Source organism: Nyctereutes procyonoides, unplaced genomic scaffold (assembly GCF_905146905.1).
Source record: "Nyctereutes procyonoides isolate TBG_1078 unplaced genomic scaffold, NYPRO_anot_genome, whole genome shotgun sequence".
Lineage (NCBI taxonomy): Eukaryota > Metazoa > Chordata > Mammalia > Carnivora > Canidae > Nyctereutes > Nyctereutes procyonoides.
This window is the reverse complement of record NW_026575013.1, coordinates 90,589-110,384: the sequence shown is the minus strand read 5'-3', so window position 1 is coordinate 110,384 and position 19,796 is coordinate 90,589. Positions and strand designations below refer to the sequence as shown.

Genomic DNA, 19,796 nt, shown 5'->3' with positions numbered 1-19,796 from the left:
CTGTCAGGGTCTGGGCTTCCTCTCCATGGAGCAGTTTCCCCAAGGGAGTCCCTCTGGGCACAGGATTCTGTGCTTACTTATTCAGTCTCTAACTTACACACTTTGTTGTCATAGAAAGAGAAATATTCCAACGTCAAAAATGACAGTGCCTCTTGCTTTGCTTATTCGTTCTTCAGTTTCTGATTTGGAAATTTGGTTGGTTTTAGTCAACAACTCTTCTCATATGCTCAAGTACAAATCTGCTTAAAATTCCTTACTACTGTCAGTTAATACCAGTTTATTACCCATATCTCATTTACCACAACTTCTCCTTTAGAAGAGTCCCAGCTGCATACATGGAACATGAAACAACCACCCAGCTCACTGTGCAATGATTTTATTTTATTTTGTATATTTTTATTGGATTTCAATTTGCCAACATATACCATAACACCCAGTGCTTATCCTGCCATCGGCTCCCTCACTGCTTGTCACCCAGTCACCCCAACCCTCTGCCAACCTCCCCTTCCACTACCACTTGTTCATTTCCCAGAGTAAGGATTCTCTCGTGTTCTGTATCCTTCCCTGCCATTTCCTGCTCATTTTCCTTCCTTTCTCATTTTTTCCCTTTCTCGATTTTTTACATTCCCTGAATAAATGCAAACATATGTTTGTCATTTTCCCATTGACTTACTTCACTCACCATAATACCCTCCAGTTCCATCCACGTTGTTGCAAAGCGTGGGTATTCCTCGTTTCTAATATGCAAGGATTTTAGAAACAACATAAAGTTCATGCTGGTCATGACACTACAAACGGCTCAAAAATCAAACGGAGAGAAGACGGAGTGCAGGTGTGACTTCAGTCTTGAACCACTCTCACAGAATCGATATCAGTGTGAATCTGGGAAAGCAAGGGACCCCAGAAGTACATTGTGAGGATGTGTAGTCTGAAGAGCCCCCCACATCCACACAGACACGAGAGTACAAACCTTTATCACCTTCATCATCGTGTCTGTTGAGAGCAGGGCAGGCCTCTCAGCACATCATAAGTGCTTGGATTTTGGAAGGACACTGGCTCGTGGTGTGTGTTGTGGGTCAGTGGTACGGACGAGATCCTCCCCCAGGAGGGGCTTGTGTGGAGTCAGTGTCCCACCTGCATCAAAGGAGGGAATTCAATGGTTCCTGCTGCATTTCCCATGGATGTGGTGGGGAGGACTGGTGATCACAGGTGGCAGCAGGTGACACTCAAAGATATGGTGTGATGTCCAATTAAACTAAACTATTATGAGAACTGAGAGAACAAAGGTGGAGGAGAACTTTCCACCTGCAGGGAATAACTCATGGATCCTTCAGGTGCTGATATCAGCTCACTGTGTGTGACCTCTACATCCCTGTTTTGGAACCTAACGTCCATGTGATGGGAGGATGTGGTGGGGCCTTAGGGGAGCACTTAGGTCAGGAGGTGCAGCCTCATGATAGGATCAGGGACCTTATACACCAGGACTAGGAAAGCTCCCTGCCTCTGGGCCCCATATGAGGTGACAAGGAAAGGACGGGCAAGGACGTGGGCGCTCTCCAGATACCACATCTGCCTGCGCCTGGACCTCAGACATCCCATACTCCAGAGCTGTGAGAATGAGTGTCTGTTGTTTAATCCACAGAGTCTGGGAATGCGGTGACATCACCCAGAAACACTTAAACAGGGTCTCACCTCTTATTTGTCCTTTACAATCTGGTCCCAGGAAAACACTCAGGTTATGACAAAATAGAGCAAGAAACCCACACCTGGACTCACTGTCCTCAGCCACCGTCCAAACCTTTCAAAATGGCAAAGAAATAAGTCAATTGGGGATCCCTGGGTGGCGCAGCGGTTTGGCACCTGCCTTTGGCCCAGGGCGCGATCCTAGAGACCCGGGATCGAATCCCACATCAGGCTCCCGGTGCATGGAGCCTGCTTCTCCCTTTGCCTGTGTCTCTGCCTCTCTCTCTCTCTCTCTCTCTCTCTCTCTCTCTCATAAATAAAAAATAAAAAAATATTAACAAAAAAAGAAATAAGTCAATTGGAGAAGGACAAACATTATATGATCTCATTCATTTGGGGAAGATAAAAAATAAGTAAAGGGAAAAAAGGGGAAAGGAGAAAAAATGAGTGGAAAATATCAGGAAGGGCGACAGAACATGAAAGACTCCGAAATCTGGGAAATGAACTAGGGGTGGTGGAAGGGGAGGTGGGCGGGGGGTTGGGATGACTGGGTGATGGGCACTGAGGTGGGCACTTGACAGGATGAGCACTGGGTATTATTCTATATGTTGGCAATTTGAACACCCATAAAAAATAACTTTATAAAAAAATGGCAAAGAGGAATTCAAAATCAAGAGATGGAGTACTTCCAAATTCATTCTATGAGGCCAGCATCACCTTAATTCCAAAACCAGACAAAGACCCCACCAAAAAGGAGAATTACAGACCAATATCCCTGATGAACATGGATGCAAAAATTCTCAACAAGATACTAGCCAATAGGATCCAACAACACATTAAGAAAATTATTCACCATGACCAAGTAGGATTTATCCCCAGGACACAAGGCTGGTTTAACACTCGTAAAACAATCAATGTGATTGATCATATCAGCAAGAGAAAAACCAAGAACCATATGATCCTCTCATTAGATGCAGAGAAAGCATTTGACAAAATGCAGCATCCATTCCTGATCAAAACTCTTCAGAGTGTAGGGATAGAGGGAACTTTCCTCAACATCTTAAAAGCCATCTAGGAAAACCCCACAGCAAATATCATTTCAATGGGGAAGCACTGGGAGCCTTTCCCCTAAGATCAGGAACAAGACAGGGATGTCCACTCTCACCACTGCTATTCAACATAGTATTGGAAGTCCTAGCCTCAGCAACCAGACAACAAAAAGACATTAAAGTCATTCTAATTGGCAAAGAAGAAGTCAAACTCTCCCTCTTCGCCGATGACATGATACTCTACATAGAAAACCCAAAAGCCTCCACCCCAAGATTGCTAGAACTCATACAGCAATTTGGTAGTGTGGCAAGATACAAAATCAATGCCCAGAAGTCAGGGGCATTTCTATACACTAACAATGAGACTGAAGAAAGAGAAATTAAGGAGTCAATCCCATTTACAATTGCACCCAAAAGAATAAGATACCTAGGAATAAACCTAACCAAAGAGGTAAGGGATCTATACCCTAAAAGTATAGAACACTTCTGAAAGAAATTGAGGAAGACACAAAGAGATGGAAAAATATTCCATGCTCATGGATTGGAAGAATTAATATTGTGAAAATGTCAATGTTACCCAGGGCAATTTACACGTTTAATGCAATCCCTATCAAAATACCATGGACTTTCTTCAGAGAGTTTGAACAAATTATTTTAAGATTTGTGTGGAATCAGAAAAGACCCCGAAAATCAATAATTAACTATTGGGACTTCATCAAGATAAGAAGCTTTTGCACAGCAAAGGAACAGTCAACAAAACTCAAAGACAACCTACAGAATGGGAGAAGATATTTGCAAATAACATATCAGATAAAGGGCTAGTTTCCAAGATCTATAAAGAACTTATTAAACTCAACACCAAAGAGACAAACAATCCAATCATGAAATGGGCAAAAGACATGAAGAGAAATCTCACAGAGGAAGACATAGACATGGCCAACACGCACATGAAATAATGCTCTGCATCACCTGCCATCAGGGAAATACAAATCAAAACCACAATGAGATCCCACCTCACACCAGTGAGAATGGGGAAAATTAACAAGGCAGAGGATGTGGAGAAAGGGGAACCCTCTTACACTGTTGGTGGGAATGTGAACTGGTGCAACCACTCTGGAAAACAGTGTGGAGGTTCCTCAAAAGTTAAAAACAGACCTGCCTACGACCCAGCAATTGCACTGTTGGGGATTTACCCCAAAGATTCAGATGCAATGAAACACCAGGACACCTGCACCCCGATGTTTCTAGCAGCCATGTCCACAATAGCCAAACTGTGGAAGGCGCCTCGGTGTCCATCGAAAGATGATGGATAAAGAAGCTGTGGTCTATGTATACAATGGAATATTCCTCAGCCATTAGAAACGACAAATACCCACCATTTACTTCAATGTGGATGGATCTGGAGGGTATTAAGCTGAGTGAAGTAATTCAATCAGAGAAGGACAAACATTATATGGTCTCATTCATTTGGGGAATATAAAAATATTGAAAGGGAATAAAGGGGAAAGGAGAAAAAAATAGTGGGAAATATCAGAAAGGGATACAGAACATAAAAACTCCTAAGTCTGGGAAATGAACTAGGGGTGGTGGAAGGGGAGGAGGGCGGGGGGTGGGGGAGAACGTGTGACGGGCTCTGAGGGGGAATTTGATGGGATGAGCACTGAGTGTTATTCTGAATGTTGGTATTTGAACACCAATAAAAATTAAATTTATTATATAAGAAAAGAACAATTACCTGAAATAAGAATAAATCATATTTAAAATTCTCCCAAAAGCAAGATGACACGTGCAGATGGTTCACCAGGGAAATTCCAGAAGAACAATCAATAGCTATTCTTCCAAATCTATTCCAAATAATGGAAATTAAAGGAAAACTGCCAGACTCATTCTGTGATGTCAGTATTACCTTGACCCCAAATCAAACATCCCAGGGAGAAGGAGAATTACAGAACAATATCATTTATGACTCTGGATGCAAATTTCTCACCAAGATCTTAACCAGCAGGATCCAACTGCATATTAATAAGATTATTCACGAAAAACAAAAGGGCTTGGGGATCGCTGGATGGCGCAGCGGTTTGGCGCCTGCCTTTGGTCCAGGGTGCGATCCTGGAGACCTAGGATCGAATCCCACTTCGGGCTCCCGGTGCATGGAGCCTGCTTCTCCCTCTTCCTATATGTCTGCCTCTCTCTCTCACTGTGTGCCTATCATAAATAAATAAAAATTTAAAAAGGGGCTTAATTCCTGGGCTGCAAGCATGATTCAGTATGTGTAATCTATCAATGTGTAATCACATTAATAAAAGAAAGGATAAGTGCCGTTTTATTCTCTCAACTGATGCCCAAAAATAATTTGACAAAAGACATTATTCTTTCTTGATAAAAACGTTTTCCTGTGTACGGATAGGGGTATATGCCCAAATTCATAAAAGCCATCTACAGAAGATACACAAAGAATGTCATCCCCAACATGGAAGGACTGAGAGCTTTTCTCCTAAGGTCAGGATCAAGACAGGAATGCGCACTATCACCACTGTTATACAACACAAAACTAGACATCTAGCCTGAGCAATCAGACAAAAAAATGGAAAGTCATACAAATCAGCAAAGAAAAAATCAAACTTTCACTCTTCATAGACAACGAGATGCTTTAAGGACAAACCCCAAAGACTATCGAAAAATTGCTGGAACTAATACAGGAATTCAGCAAAACCTGAGCACACAAAATCAAAACAAGGAGTCAGTGACATTCCTATATACTACAAAAGAAACAGAAGAAAGAGGAATCAAGATTATTAATCATAATCAAATTATCCCATTTTCAATCGCATCAGAAACTTCAGACAATGAGGAATAATCCTAACCAAAGACCAAAAGGACGTATAGTCTAAAAATTCTAAAATATGCATGAAATTCATTAAAGAAGACACAAATATGTAGGCAACATTCTCTTCTCATGGATTGGGAAAATAAATATTGATATAATGTCTATGCTACCAACAGCAGTCTATGCACTCAATACAAACCCTATAGAAACACCACCAACATTTTTCTAGGAAATGGAAAAAACAATCCTAAAGCTTGTAAATAAAAATAAAAGATTCTGACTTTGCAGAAGAATGTTGAAAAAACCCAAAGCAGAAGATATCACAATTGGGGATTTCAAAATTGTGATCATGAAGACAGTATAATAGTGGCAGTAAAACACACACATAGGTCAATGGAATAGAATAGAGAACCCAGAAACAGACACACAGCTCTGTCGCCAACTTATCCTCGTGAAAGTACAAAAGAGTATCGAATGGAAAAAGAACAATCTCTTGAACAAGTGGTGTTGGGAACATTGGACAGCTGCAAGTAGAATGAACCTGGGCCACATTCTTAGATCCACACCAAGATAAACTCAGAGTAGATGAAAGACCTAAATGTGAGGCAGGAAACCAACAAAATCCAAGAGATTTTGTGACCTCAGTTGCAACAGTTCCTGGTACTCCACTCACCAAAGGGAAGGAAAACAAAATAAAAAATGAATTCTATGGACTACATTAAGGAAGGAGCTGTCGTACAGCTGTGGAGACACTCAACACGATTAAAAGGAAACCTAATGAATGGGAAAAGATATGGATGCCTGTGTAGCTTGAACTTCTGTCTTTGGCTCAGAGCATAATCCCAGGGCTCTGGGATTGAGACCAGCATCTGACTCCTTGTGGGGAGCCCACTTCGCCTTCTGACTAGGTCTCTGTGTCTCTGTCTCATGAAGAGATAAATAAAATCGTCAAAAAAAGAATGGGAGAAGATATTTGCAAATCTATCTTCAGGTTAAGGCTGGTTTCCAAAATCGACAAATAAATTATCAAGGTAAACAAACACAAGGGGAAAAATTAAGTCAGAAATGGGCAGAAGACATGAAGAGACACCCTGTCCTGAGATGAGTTGCTGACTCTCAGTTTATATGAGGTAGCTCATCCACATGCAAAATGAAATTTATTGTCTCCTCTAGGTCTGCCTTATGTCAACTGCATGATTAGACCAGACAATGGATCCAAAAGGCAAGAGGGAAATATTTTCTGCCCCAGACTGGAGGACCTACCAGAAAACCTGGGAAGAAAAAAACATAAAGAAAATAAATTGGAAACTGGAAAGAAAGTAATTTGTTTGCCTATGACAATGTCTTAAGAGAGTCAGTGAGTAAAAACCTCACTAAAATCTGGAAGAAATAACTTAGAGCTCAGGAAAAATCAGGATACAAAATCAGGAAATAAAGGAAGATATGTTTCTACAAACTAACAACAAATAACCTACACAAAATTAACATAATAATCCACCATAACTGGTTTCAAAAATAAATATTTAGGATGAAAATTTACTAAGGAGATAAAATATTCTATGGAAAATTACCTATATTGATAAGAGTCTTTTTAAAATGCACCCAGAAATGCAAATAACTCCACTTACACGTTAAAAATTTATATAGTCATAGTGCCAGCTACATAAATTTCTATAGAATTCTGAAGCAAAACTTGAGGTCAAATTAAAGTCTCGAATGTAGGTCTGGAGCTGGTTATAATCAGAGGATATGCAAATAAGGTCCTCCCTCCACTGATTAAACCAGGTCAGCTCCAACCCTGCAGCTGGGAGAGGAGCCCCAGCCCCAGGATCCCCAGGTGACTGCCTTCAGGGATCAGGACAGAACACAGACAAACCACCATGGAGTCTGTGCTCAGCTGGGTTTTCCTTGTCACTATTTTAAAAGGTAATTCATGGAGAACAAGAGACCTCGAGTATGTGAGTGGAGATGAGTGACAGAAACAGGGGATGTGGGACAGTTTCCTGACCAGGATGTCTTGTGTCTGCAGGTGTCCAGGGAGAGGTGCAGCTGGTGGAGTCTGGGGGAGACCTGGTGAAGCCTGGGGGTCCCTGAGACTCTCCTGTGTGGCCTCTGGATTCACCTTCAGTAGCTACGGCATGAGCTGGGTCCGCCAGGCTCCAGGGAAGGGGCTGCAGTGGGTCGCAGCTATTAATAGTGGTGGAAGTAGCACATACTACGCAGACGCTGTGAAGGGCCGATTCACCATCTCCAGAGACAACGCCAAGAACACGCTGTATCTGCAGATGAACAGCCTGAGAGCCGAGGACACGGCCGTGTATTACTGTGCGAAGGACACAGTGAGGGGACCTCAGTGTGAGCCCAGACACAAACCTCCCTGTAGAAGATCGGGACCACCGGGGGGTGCACACTCCTCACCACTTCTGTCTTGAAGGCCCAGGAGCAGGTGCAGAGGGAGATTGTGGGCAGGTTTCCCGTCTAGGTTTGGGCTTCCTCTCCAAGGAGTATTTTCCCCCAGGGAGTCTCTACTGGGCATAGGATTCTGTGCTTACGTATTCAGTCTCTAACTTACAAAATTTTTTGTCATAGAAAGAAATATGCCAACGTCCAAAAACGACAGTGTCTCCTTCTTTGCTTAATCCTTAAGCAGTTTCTGATTTGGAAACATTTTGGTTTTAGTCAACAGCTATTCTTATATGTGTAAGGACAGAACTGCTTAAGTGTTCTTACTACTGTCCTGAAATACCAATTATCCATATCTCCATGTACTGTAACTTCTCCTTTATAAGGGGAGTCCCGGCTGTATACATGGCACGTGAAATAACCACTCAGCCCAGTGTGCTAAGATTTTATTTTCTTTTATTTTGTATATTCGTTTTTGGAGATTTATTAGCCAACATATAGCATAACACCCAGTGCTCATCCCGTCAATTGCCCACCTCAGTGCCCGTCACCCAGTGACCCCCACCCCCCACCCACCTCCCTTCCACTACCCCACGTTCATTTCCCAGAGTTAGGAGTCTCATGTTCTGTCTCCTAACCTGACATTTACCACTCATTTCCCCCCTTTCTACTTTATTCCCTTTCTCTATTTTTTATATTCCCTAAATGAATAAGACCCTCTAATGTTTATCCTCCTCTGATTGACTTATTTCACTCAGCATAATACCCTCCAGTTCTATCCACATTGAAGTAAAGGGTGGGTATTTGTCGGTTCAAATGTGCAAGGATTTTATTTTATTTTATTTTATTATTATTTTTTTATTATTAATTTTTATTGGTGTTCAATTTACCAACATACAGAATAACACCCAGTGCTCATCCCGTCAAGTGTCCCCCTCCGTGCCCGTCACCCATTCACCCCCACCCCCCGCCCTCCTCCCCTTCCACCACCCCTAGTTCATTTCCCAGAGTTAGAAGTCTTTATGTTCTGTGTCCCTTTCTGATATCTCCCACACATTTCTTCTCCCTTCCCTTATATTCCCCTTCACTATTATTCATATTCCCCAAATGAGTGAGAACATACACTGTTTGTCCTTCTCCGATTGACTTACTTCACTCAGCATAATACCCTCCAGTTCCATCCACGTTGAAGCAAATGGTGGGTATTTGTTGTTTCTAATGGCTGAGTAATATTCCATTGTATACATAAACCACATCTTCTTTATCCATTCATCTTTCGATGGGCACCGAGGCTCCTTCCACAGTTTGGCTATTGTGGACATGGCTGCTAGAAACATCGGGGTGCAGGTGCCCCGGCGTTTCATTGCATCTGAATCTTCGGGGTAAATCCCTAACAGTGCAATTGCTGGGTCGTAGGGCAGGTCTATTTTTAATTCTTTGAGGAACCTCCACACAGTTTTCCAGAGTGGCTGCACCAGTTCACATTCCCACCAACAGTGTAAGAGGGTTCCCTTTTCTCCGCATCCTCTCCAACATTTGTTGTTTCCTGCCTTATTAATTTTCCCCATTCTCACTGGTGTGAGGTGGTATCTCATTGTGGTTTTGATTTGTATTTCCCTGATGGCAAGTGATGCAGAGCATTTTCTCATGTGCATGTTGGCCATGTCTATGTCTTCCTCTGTGAGATTTCTCTTCATGTCTTTTGCCCATTTCATGATTGGATTGTTTGTTTCTTTGGTGTTGAGTTTAATAAGTTCTTTATAGATTTTGGAAACTAGCCCTTTATCTGATATGTTATTTGCAAATATCTTCTCCCATTCTGTAGGTTGTCTTTCAGTTTTGTTGACTGTATCCTTTGCTGTGCAAAAGCTTCTTATCTTGATGAAGTCCCAATAGTTCATTTTTGCTTTTGTTTCTTTTGTTTTCGTGGATGTATCTTGCAAGAAGTTACTGTGGCCAAGTTCAAAAAGGGTGTTGCCTGTGTTCTCCTCTAGGATTTTGATGGAGTCTTGTCTCACATTTAGATCTTTCATCCATTTTGAGTTTATCTTTGTGTATGGTGCAAGAGAGTGGTCTAGTTTCATTCTTCTGCATGTGGATGACCAATTTTCCCAGCACCATTTATTGAAGAGACTGTCTTTCTTCCAGTGGATCGTCTTTCCTCCTTTGTCGAATATTAGTTGACCATAAAGTTCAGGGTCCACTTCTGGGTTCTCTATTCTGTTCCATTGGTCTATGTGTCTGTTTTTGTGCCAGTACCACACTGTCTTGATGACCACAGCTTTGTAGTACAACCTGAAATCTGGCATTGTGATGCCCCCAGCTATGGTTTTCTTTTTTAAAATTCCCCTGGCTATTCGGGGTCTTTTCTGATTCCACACAAATCTTAAAATAATTTGTTCTAAGTCTCTGAAGAAAGTCCATGGTATTTTGATAGGGATTGCATTAAACGTGTAAATTGCACTGGGTAGCATTGACATTTTCACAATATTAATTCTTCCAATCCATGAGCATGGAATATTTTTCCATCTCTTTGTGTCTTCCTCACTACCAACACCAAGGAGATAAAAACGATTTTAAAAACATATTATGAACAGCTCTACGCCAATAAATTACGCAATCTAGAAGAAATGGACGCATTCCTGGAAAGCCACAAACTACCAAAACTGGAGCAGGAAGAAATAGAAAACCTGAACAGGCCAATAACCAGGGAGGAAATTGAAGAAGTCATCAAAAACCTCCCAAGACACAAGAGTCCAGGGCCAGATGGCTTCCCAGGGGAATTCTATCAAATGTTTAAAGAAGAAATCATACCTATTCTACTAAAGCTGTTTGGAAAGATAGAAAGAGATGGAGTACTTCCAAATTCATTCTATGAGGCCAGCATCACCTTAATTCCAAAACCAGACAAAGACCCCACCAAAAAGGAGAATTACAGACCAATATCCCTGATGAACATGGATGCAAAAATTCTCAACAAGATACTAGCCAATAGGATCCAACAACACATTAAGAAAATTATTCACCATGACCAAGTAGGATTTATCCCCGGGATGCAAGGCTGGTTCAACACTCGTAAAACAATCAATGTGATTCATCATATCAGCAAGAGAAAAACCAAGAACCATATGATCCTCTCATTAGATGCAGAGAAAGCATTTGACAAAATACAGCATCCATTCCTGATTAAAACTTTTCAGAGTGTAGGGATAGAGGGAATTTTCCTCGATATCTTAAAAGCCATCTACGAAAAGCCCACAGCAAATATCATTCTCAATGGGGAAGCACTGGGAGCCTTTCCCCTAAGATCAGGAACCAGACAGGGATGTCCACTCTCACCACTGCTATTCAACATAGTATTGGAAGTCCTAGCCTCAGCAATCAGACAACAAAAAGACATTAAAGGCATTCAAATTGGCAAAGAAGAAGTCAAACTCTCCCTCTTCGCCGATGACATGATACTCTACATAGAAAACCCAAAAGCCTCCACCCCAAGATTGCTAGAACTCATACAGCAATTTGGTAGCGTGGCAGGATACAAAATCAATGCCCAGAAATCAATGGCATTCCTATACACTAACAATGAGACTGAAGAAAGAGAAATTAAGGAGTCAATCCCATTTACAATTGCACCCAAAAGCATAAGATACCTAGGAATAAACCTAACCAAAGAGGTAAAGGATCTATACCCTAAAAACTATAGAATATTTCTGTCTTCTTTAATGTCTTTCATACATATTTTAGAAGTATTAGACTCTAGGTCCTTTCCTCTTTAGTTAGGATTATTCCTCATCACCTGAAGTTTCATTTGTTTTCTAATTTTATTTCTTAATTATTTTTTATTGGAGTTCGCTTTGCCAACATATAGTATAACACCCAGTGCTCATCCCATCATGTGACGCCTCATTGCCCGTCACCCAGTCACCCCTAACCCCGCCGACCTCCCTTACCACTACCCCTTCCCAGAGTTCCTTTCCCAGAGTTAGGAGTCTCTCATGTTCTGTCGACCTCTCTGATATTTCCCACTCATTTTATCTCCTTTCCCCTTTATTCCCTTTCACTACTTTTTATTCTCCCTGAATGAATGAGACCATATGTTTGTTCTTTTGCAACCGACTTACTTCACTCAGCATAATACCCTCCAGTTCTAATCACCTCGAAGCAAATGGTGGGTGTTCTTCATTTCTAATGTCTCAGTAATATTCCATTGTACACATAGACCACATCTTCTTTATCCATTCATCTTTCGATGGGCACCGAGGCTCCTTCCACAGTTTGGCTATTGTGGACATGGCTGCTAGAAACATCGGGGTGCAGGTGTCCCGGCGTTTCATTGCATCTGAATCTTTAGGGTAAATCCCCAGCAGTGCAATTGCTGGGTCGTAGGGCAGGTCTATTTTTAACTCTTTGAGGAACCTCCACACAGTTTTCCAGAGTGGCTGCACCAGTTCACATTCCCACCAACAGTGTAAGAGGGTTCCCTTTTCTCAGCATCCTCTCCAACATTTGTGGTTTCCTGCCTTGTTGATTTTCCCCATTCTCACTGGTGTGAGGTGGTATCTCATTGTGTTTTTGATTTGTATTTCCCTGATGGCAAGTGATGCAGAGCATTTTCTCATGTGCTTGTTGACCATGTCTACGTCTTCCTCTGTGAGATTTCTCTTCATGTCTTTTGCCCATTTCATGATTGGATTGCTTGTTTCTTTGCTGTTGAGTTTAAAAAGTTCTTTATAGATCTTGGAAACTAGCCCTTTATCTGATATGTTATTTGCAAATATCTTCTCCCATTCTGTAGGTTGTCTTTGAGTTTTGTTGACTGTATCCTTTGCTGTGCAAAAGCTTCTTCTCTTGATGAAGTCCCAATTGTTCATTTTTGCTTTTGTTCCTTTTGCCTTCGTGGATGTATCTTGCACGAAGTTACTGTGGCCAAGTTCAAAAAGGGTGTTGCCTGTGTTCTCCTCTAGGATTTTGACGGACTCTTGTCTCACACTTAGATCTTTCATCCATTTTGAGTTTATCTTTGTGTCTGGTGTAAGAGAGTGGTCTAGTTTCATTCTTCTGCATGTGGATGTCCAATTTTCCCAGCACCATTTATTGAAGAGACTGTCTTTCTTCCAGTGGATCGTCTTTCCTCCTTTATCGAATACTAGTTGACCATAAAGTTCAGGGTCCACTTCTGGGTTCTCTATTCTGTTCCATTGATCTATGTGTCTGTTTTTGTGCCAGTACCACACTGTCTTGATGACCACAGCTTTGTAGTACAACCTGAAATCTTGCATTGTGATGCCCCCAGCTATGGTTTTCTTTTTTAAAATTCCCCTGGCTATTCGCAGTCTTTTCTGATTCTGCACAAATCTTAAAATAATTTGTTCTAACTCTCTGAGAAAGTCCATGGTATTTTGATAGGGTTTGCATTAAACGTGTACATTGCCCTGCGTAACATTGACATTTTCACATTATTAATTCTTCCAATCCATGAGCATGGAATATCTCTCCATCTCTTTGTGTCTTCCTCCATATCTTTCAGAAGTGTTCTTTAGGTTTTAGGGTATAGATCCTTTACCTCTTTGGTTAGGTTTATTCCTAGGTATCTTATGTTTTTGGGTGCAATTATAAACGGGATTGACTGCTTAATTTCTCTTTCTTCAGTCTCATTTTTAGTGTATAGAAATGCCACTGACTTCTGGGCATTGATTTTGTATCCTGCCACACTGCAAAAAATTCATTTTTGCTTTTGTTGGCCTTACCTTTTTAGATATGCCTTGCAAAAAATTGCTGTTGCGAAGTTCCAGAAAGTTGTTCCCTCTCCTCCCCTGACAGAGATTTAGCGGATTGTTGTCTCACATTTTTTTCCTGTTGTCTCACATTTTAATTACTTTGACTTTATATTTTTGTTTAGTATAAGAGAATGGTCCAGTTTAATTATTTTACAGAAGCTGTTCAATTTTATTCATGCCAATTATTTTTGAGACTGCTTTATTTTCCCAGGGAATATTCTTTCCTATTTTGTCGATGATTTTTACCATACATTTGGGGGCCCATTTCCTGGTTCTCTATGCTGTTCTATTGATCTATGTGTCTGTTTTTTGCCAGGACCGCACTGTATTAATGATCATAGCTATGGTGTACAGCTTGAAATCATGCATTCTGATGCCCCAGGTTTGGTTTTCTTTAGAAGTTCTTTATAGATCTTGGAAACTAGGCCTTTATCTGATATGTCATTTGCAAATATCTTCCAGTCAGCACTGGCCTTGATGCTCCCAGCCTAGCCTTTTACTCCCATCAATGTAGGTAATCTTTATTATACAATATTTTATACTTCTTGAAGTTGAATCCTAAATACTTTATTTTTAATGCTGGTGTCAACAGAATTATTATGTTAATTGTCTTTTAGGTAATTTGTTGTTAGTGTGTTGAAACATAAATTTATTTTCCATGTTGATTCTGTATCCTATAGATTCTCTGAACACATTCATTAATTCTAAGAGTTTGTGAGTGGATTTGTAGGATTTGACCCTGTAGCAGATTATTTCACATGGACTCAAATAAGAGGAAGTGTGGCAAGATGGGTGAAAACCTCTGGGACAGGAAAGCCCAGCCCCAGAGAAGTGGGAACTTTAAAAAATCTACACTGGATTCTTCCCAAATTGAAAAGTGCTTAGCAGGGAAATTGGACAGAATTGCAGGAGGGGCAGTGAAGCCTCCAGTTTCCCAGAGTCACTAAGAGAGGAAGTGCACCATGGGGGAAAGCACACCAAAACTCTTGGGTAGGTCCCAGTAAAGAGCTGGAGTGCAGCCTGTAGGGCATTTGGGAGAAGCCAGGGAGGCAGGGGCTCCGGACAGTGGGGTCTGTATATTGCGGCCTTTGGGAGGTGCGGGCCACGGGAGCGCAATTCCAGAAGCGCATGGCCCTGGATCCCAGGGCACCCATCAGACAAACCCCAGGGTCCTGCAGTACCCCAGGGACAGCCAGGACTCTCCTGCCACCTGAGTCACCAAGCTGTGCAGGTCAGTGCCCCCCACTGCCCCTGGAGCATCTAAGCCAGTGGGGGGGGGAGGGGACCAGGAGACTGGGTTAGTTACTGCAGGGAGCTGACTCCAGGGCTGGAGACCTTGCTGCTGCCATTGTTGTTGTTCCTCCATCAGAAAGAATCAATACCCACCATTTGCTTTGTCATGGATGCAACTGGAGGACGTTATGCTGAGTGAAATAAGTCAGTGAGAGAAAGAATGCAAACATATGGTCTCACTCATACATGGAATATAAGAAATATTGCAAAGGACTATAAGGGAAAGGAGGGGAACAATGTTGGGAAAATTAGAGAGGAAGACAAACCATGAGAGACACTTAATTCTGGAAACAAAGTAATGGTCTCTGGAAGGGAGGTGGGCAGGTGGATGGGGCGACTCATTGATCTGTGGAGGCCAAGAAAAATTAAGGCCATTCCACCAGAAATTTAGCATTAGCACAAGTACAGCCATCCTAAGCCCCTGTGAATAAGAGCTGGACTTTAGAGAAAAAAACTGCAGAATGTCCTCGGCAGGGAATCCCATTTCAGAAAGACAACAGAGCTCAGAATTGCCCTTGGGAGAGAATCCTATATCAGAAAGACAACAGCCCAAGCCAGTGACAGAAAGCCCCATATTAGAATGAGAAGAGAGCTCCATGTCCCTGAAAGCCACATCTCAGAATGTAAACAGAACTTGAGAAATTTCTCCACCCCTTCTGAAAATCCCCTAGACCAGCCCATAAAAAACCCAGCTGTAACCCACTTTGGGGTCCAAGTCCCTGCTCGGCTGTGTTTGGGTATACTTGGACCCAAGTTTGAGCGTGCTAATAAACCCTCGGGTGCTTGCATTGGTGTCGACTCCTTGGTGGTTTCTCGGATTTGCCATCTTGGGCACAACATTTGGGGGTTCATCCGGGATCCGAGAAATCCCCAGGACCCCATCTGGAGGGTTTCAAGCGTGGTGAGGGCTCTCAACTTTTTCCACCTTTTGTGTGAATATTCTCTGAGAGCTCTAAACTGTACTTTTACCTGTAGGAATTCCAATCTGTATTGGGTCGACATCAGCTTAGGCAGATGCACTGGCAGGCCGTCGACCGGGGGTCTTGAGGAGATGTCCCTTTCCCCTGCCTGGAGGACAGGGTCTTCATCTGTAAGGAGGATGGGGTCCTCCTGTAAGGAGGATGGAGGTCCTCATCTTTAAGGAGGACAGAGGTCCCCATCTGTAAGGATGACAGGGTCCTCATCTCTAAGGAGGATGGGAGTCCTCATCTGTAAGGAAGACAGGGTCCTCATGTAAGGAGGATGGGGTTCTCATCTGTAAGGAGGACGGAGGTCCTTAACTGTAAGGAGGACAGAGGTCCCCATCTGTAAGGAGAAGGGGGTCTTCATCTGTAAGGATGACAGAGGTCCTCATCTGCAAGGAGGATGGGGTCCTCATCTGTAAGGAGGACGGGAGTCCTCATCTGTAAAGAGGATGGAGGTCCTCACATGTAAGGAGTGCCGGCTGCCAGGTCTTCGGATTACTTTCTGTTTTGTCTCTGCGGCCACACTGGAAAGTTTGTCTCTGTTACTATGTCCTTGTTAACTGTTTGTGCATTTGTCTGTGTTACTGTGTCTTTGTTAACGGTCATGACTGTTTACATAAGGAGAAGGAGATTTCAAACTTACTGCCTTTCAGAATGGCCAACCTTTGACGTGGGATGGCCCCCCGAGAAGGAACTTTCCACCAACCTATTATCATTCAGGTTAAGGCTGTGATCTTCAGGGACAAACTGGATGGCCACTCTGACCAGGTGCCCTCCATCCTGGCCTGGCAGGACATGATCGAGAATCCCCCTCCTTGGCTACAACCATTTTTACCCCCCAAAGCAGGACCTACCAAGATTCCATCCCTGCAGAAAGCCGAGAAGGAGACCGAATCTATGGCCCAAGCACCCCTTAATCTGGTCTTGCAGGATTCTTCCCCGGAGGACCTGATTCTCCCGCCGCCCTACTGGGCACCCACTCCCCCTTCCGCCCCTCCATTGGAGCCCTACTGGGGGCTGCAGAAGGGGCGCCACCCTTCCCTGACGAGGGAGTCCCTGTGTGGGGGTCAGCAGCGGGGACACACGGAAGGACCCACCGGGCGGCCCCACCTCCAAATGCAGGGCCGGCCAACTCCATAGCCCTTCCCCTCTGCACGATGGGGCCCCCTGAGGAGACTGGCAGACAGTTAATGCTATATTGGCCGTTCTCCACCAGTGATTTATATAATTGGAAAATCCAAATTGCAAAGTTCTCTGATAATTCAAGAGATCTTTTTATTTCATTTTTTTTAATTTATGATAGTCATACAGAGAGAGAGAGAGAGAGAGAGAGAGAGAGGCAGAAACACAGGCAGAGGGAGAAGCAGGCTCCATGCACCGGGAGCCTGACATGGGATTCGATCCCGGGTGTCCAGGATCGCGCCCTGGGCCAAAGGCAGGCGCCAAACCGCTGCGCCACCCAGGGATGCCTATTTCATTTTTTTAAAGATTTATTTATTTATGATAGACATAGAGAGGCAGAGACACAGGAGGAGGGAGAAGCAGGCTCCTTGCCGGGAGCCCGACGTGGGACACGATGCCGGGACTCCAGGATCACGCCCTGGGCCAAAGGCAGGTGCTAAACCACTGAGCCACCCAGGGATCCCTTTATTTCATGTTTTAAATTTTTTTTAATTTTTTTTTAAATTCGAGAGATCTAATCGGGCTTTTAGATACTGCCCTCTTTACCAACCAGCCCACTTGGGATGACTGCCAACAGCTCTTGCAGGTTCTCTTCTCCACCGAAGAGAGAATGAATTCAGGTGGAAGCCTGGAAGTCTATCCTGGGAGAGGACAGACAGCCGACTCAAAACCCAACCTCATAAATGCTGCCTTCTCTTTATCCTGCCCCACCTGGGACTACAACTCGGCTGAAGGTAAGGAGAGACTCCAGGTATACTGCCAGACTCTAATGGCAGGTCTTCAGGCTGCCGCTTGCAAGCCTACCAATCTGGCCAAGGTATATGATGTGAGACAGGGTAAGGATGAGAGTCCAGCAGCCTTCTTAGAGAGAATCATGGAGGCTTTTAGGCAGTACACCCCTATGAACCCAGAAGCCCCGGAAACAAAGCTGCAATTATCATGGCTTTTGTTAACCAGGGCACTCTGGACATTAAAAAGAAATTGAAAAGAGTAGACAGCCTAGGAGAGAAAAGTTTGCAGCACTTAGTAATAGTAGCAGAGTCTATAATAATAGAGAAAGTCTGGAAGAGCAACAAGCCAAACTATGTGACCAGCAGACCTGAAACCTGGCCAAGATCCTGCTGGCCAACCACGGAAGACCCATGGGAAAGACTGAGGCACCTCAAGAAGCTGGCTTCAGGGACATGTAAGGAGGATGACCCTGGTCCCCATAAGGAGTGCCCTAAGCTGAACAAAAACCAATGTGTTTATTGCAAAGAAGAGGGCCACTGGGTAAAAAACTGTCTTAACAAAAGATCTAAGGCCCCTGCCAAGATCTTGGAGATGGAGGACCTGGACGACTAGGGGAGTTGGGGTTTGGCACCTCTTCCCGAGCCCAGGGTGACTCTCAGAGTGTAGGGGAAACCCGTTGAATTCCTAGTGGACACTGGGGCACAGCATTCGGTTTTATTACAACCCCAAGGGAAATTGGCAAAGAAGACTTCACGGGTGCAAGAGGCCACGGGCACCAGACAGTAGTCATGGGCTTCCCAAAGAACTGTGGATCTCGGCATGGGCTGGGTATCCCATTCCTTCATGGTCATCCCTGAGTGCCCCTACCCATTGTTAGGTCGGGATTTGCTCACCAAGATCGGGGCACAAATTCACTTCCATCCTGAAGGGTCAAAAATTCTAAACAAAGAAGGGTGCCCGATTAAGGTGCTTGTCCTGAGTTTAGAAGTCGAATATCGTCTCCACCAAACGCCATCAGCCCCAATGACTGACATTGACCGTTGGCTGCAGGAGGAACTAGGATGGCGAATCCTATCAAAAATGCACTGGAGTACTCACATGGGAATAAGGAAGATGGAAGACCTCATACGACATGCAAAGATCACTATTAAAAACTCTCGAGCAAAGATGGAGCAGATTGTGGCAAGCTGCCACGCATGCCAGTTAACTAATGTCACCGCCCATGGATCTAACCCGGGCACTCGGCTCCGAGGGGACCGCCCAGGAGCCTACTGGGAAGTGGACTTCACTGAGGTTAAACCTGAAAAATATGGATACAGGTATTTACTAGTGTTTGTAGATACTTTTTCAGGATGGACGGAGGCATTTCCCACCAAACATGAAACAGTACAGACTGTGACCAAGAAACTGCTAGAAGACATTTTACTGAGGTGAGGTATTTCTGTTAAGATTGGATCAGACAACAGCCCAGGATTCGTCTCTAAGGTAACACAGGGAGTGGCACTAGCACTTGGGGCAGACTGGAAATTACATTGTGCATATAGGTCCCAAGGCTCAGGACAGGTAGAGAGGATGAACAGAATATATATTTTTTATGGCCAGTTTTTTTAATTTTTTATTTATTTATGATAGTCATACACAGAGAGAGAGAGAGAGAGAGAGAGAGAGAGAGGCACAGACACAGGCAGAGGGAGAAGCAGGCTCCATGCACCAGGAGCCCGACGTGGGATTCGATCCCAGGTATCCAGGTTTGCGCCCTGGGCCAAAGGCAGGCACTAAACCGCTGCGCCACCCAGGGATCCCAAAGATAAATGAATATTAAAGGAGACTTTAACTAAATTATCACTGGAGACTGGCAGGGACTGGGTGACTCTCCTCCCCTTCG

General features: G+C 43.5%; 1 pseudogene; it reads left to right on the top strand.

Annotated features, from left to right (window-relative positions):
• The first annotated feature begins 7,439 nt into the window (after positions 1 to 7,439).
• Positions 7,440 to 18,523, top strand: LOC129518725 (uncharacterized; annotated as a pseudogene).
• Positions 18,524 to 19,796: the final 1,273 nt, after the last annotated feature.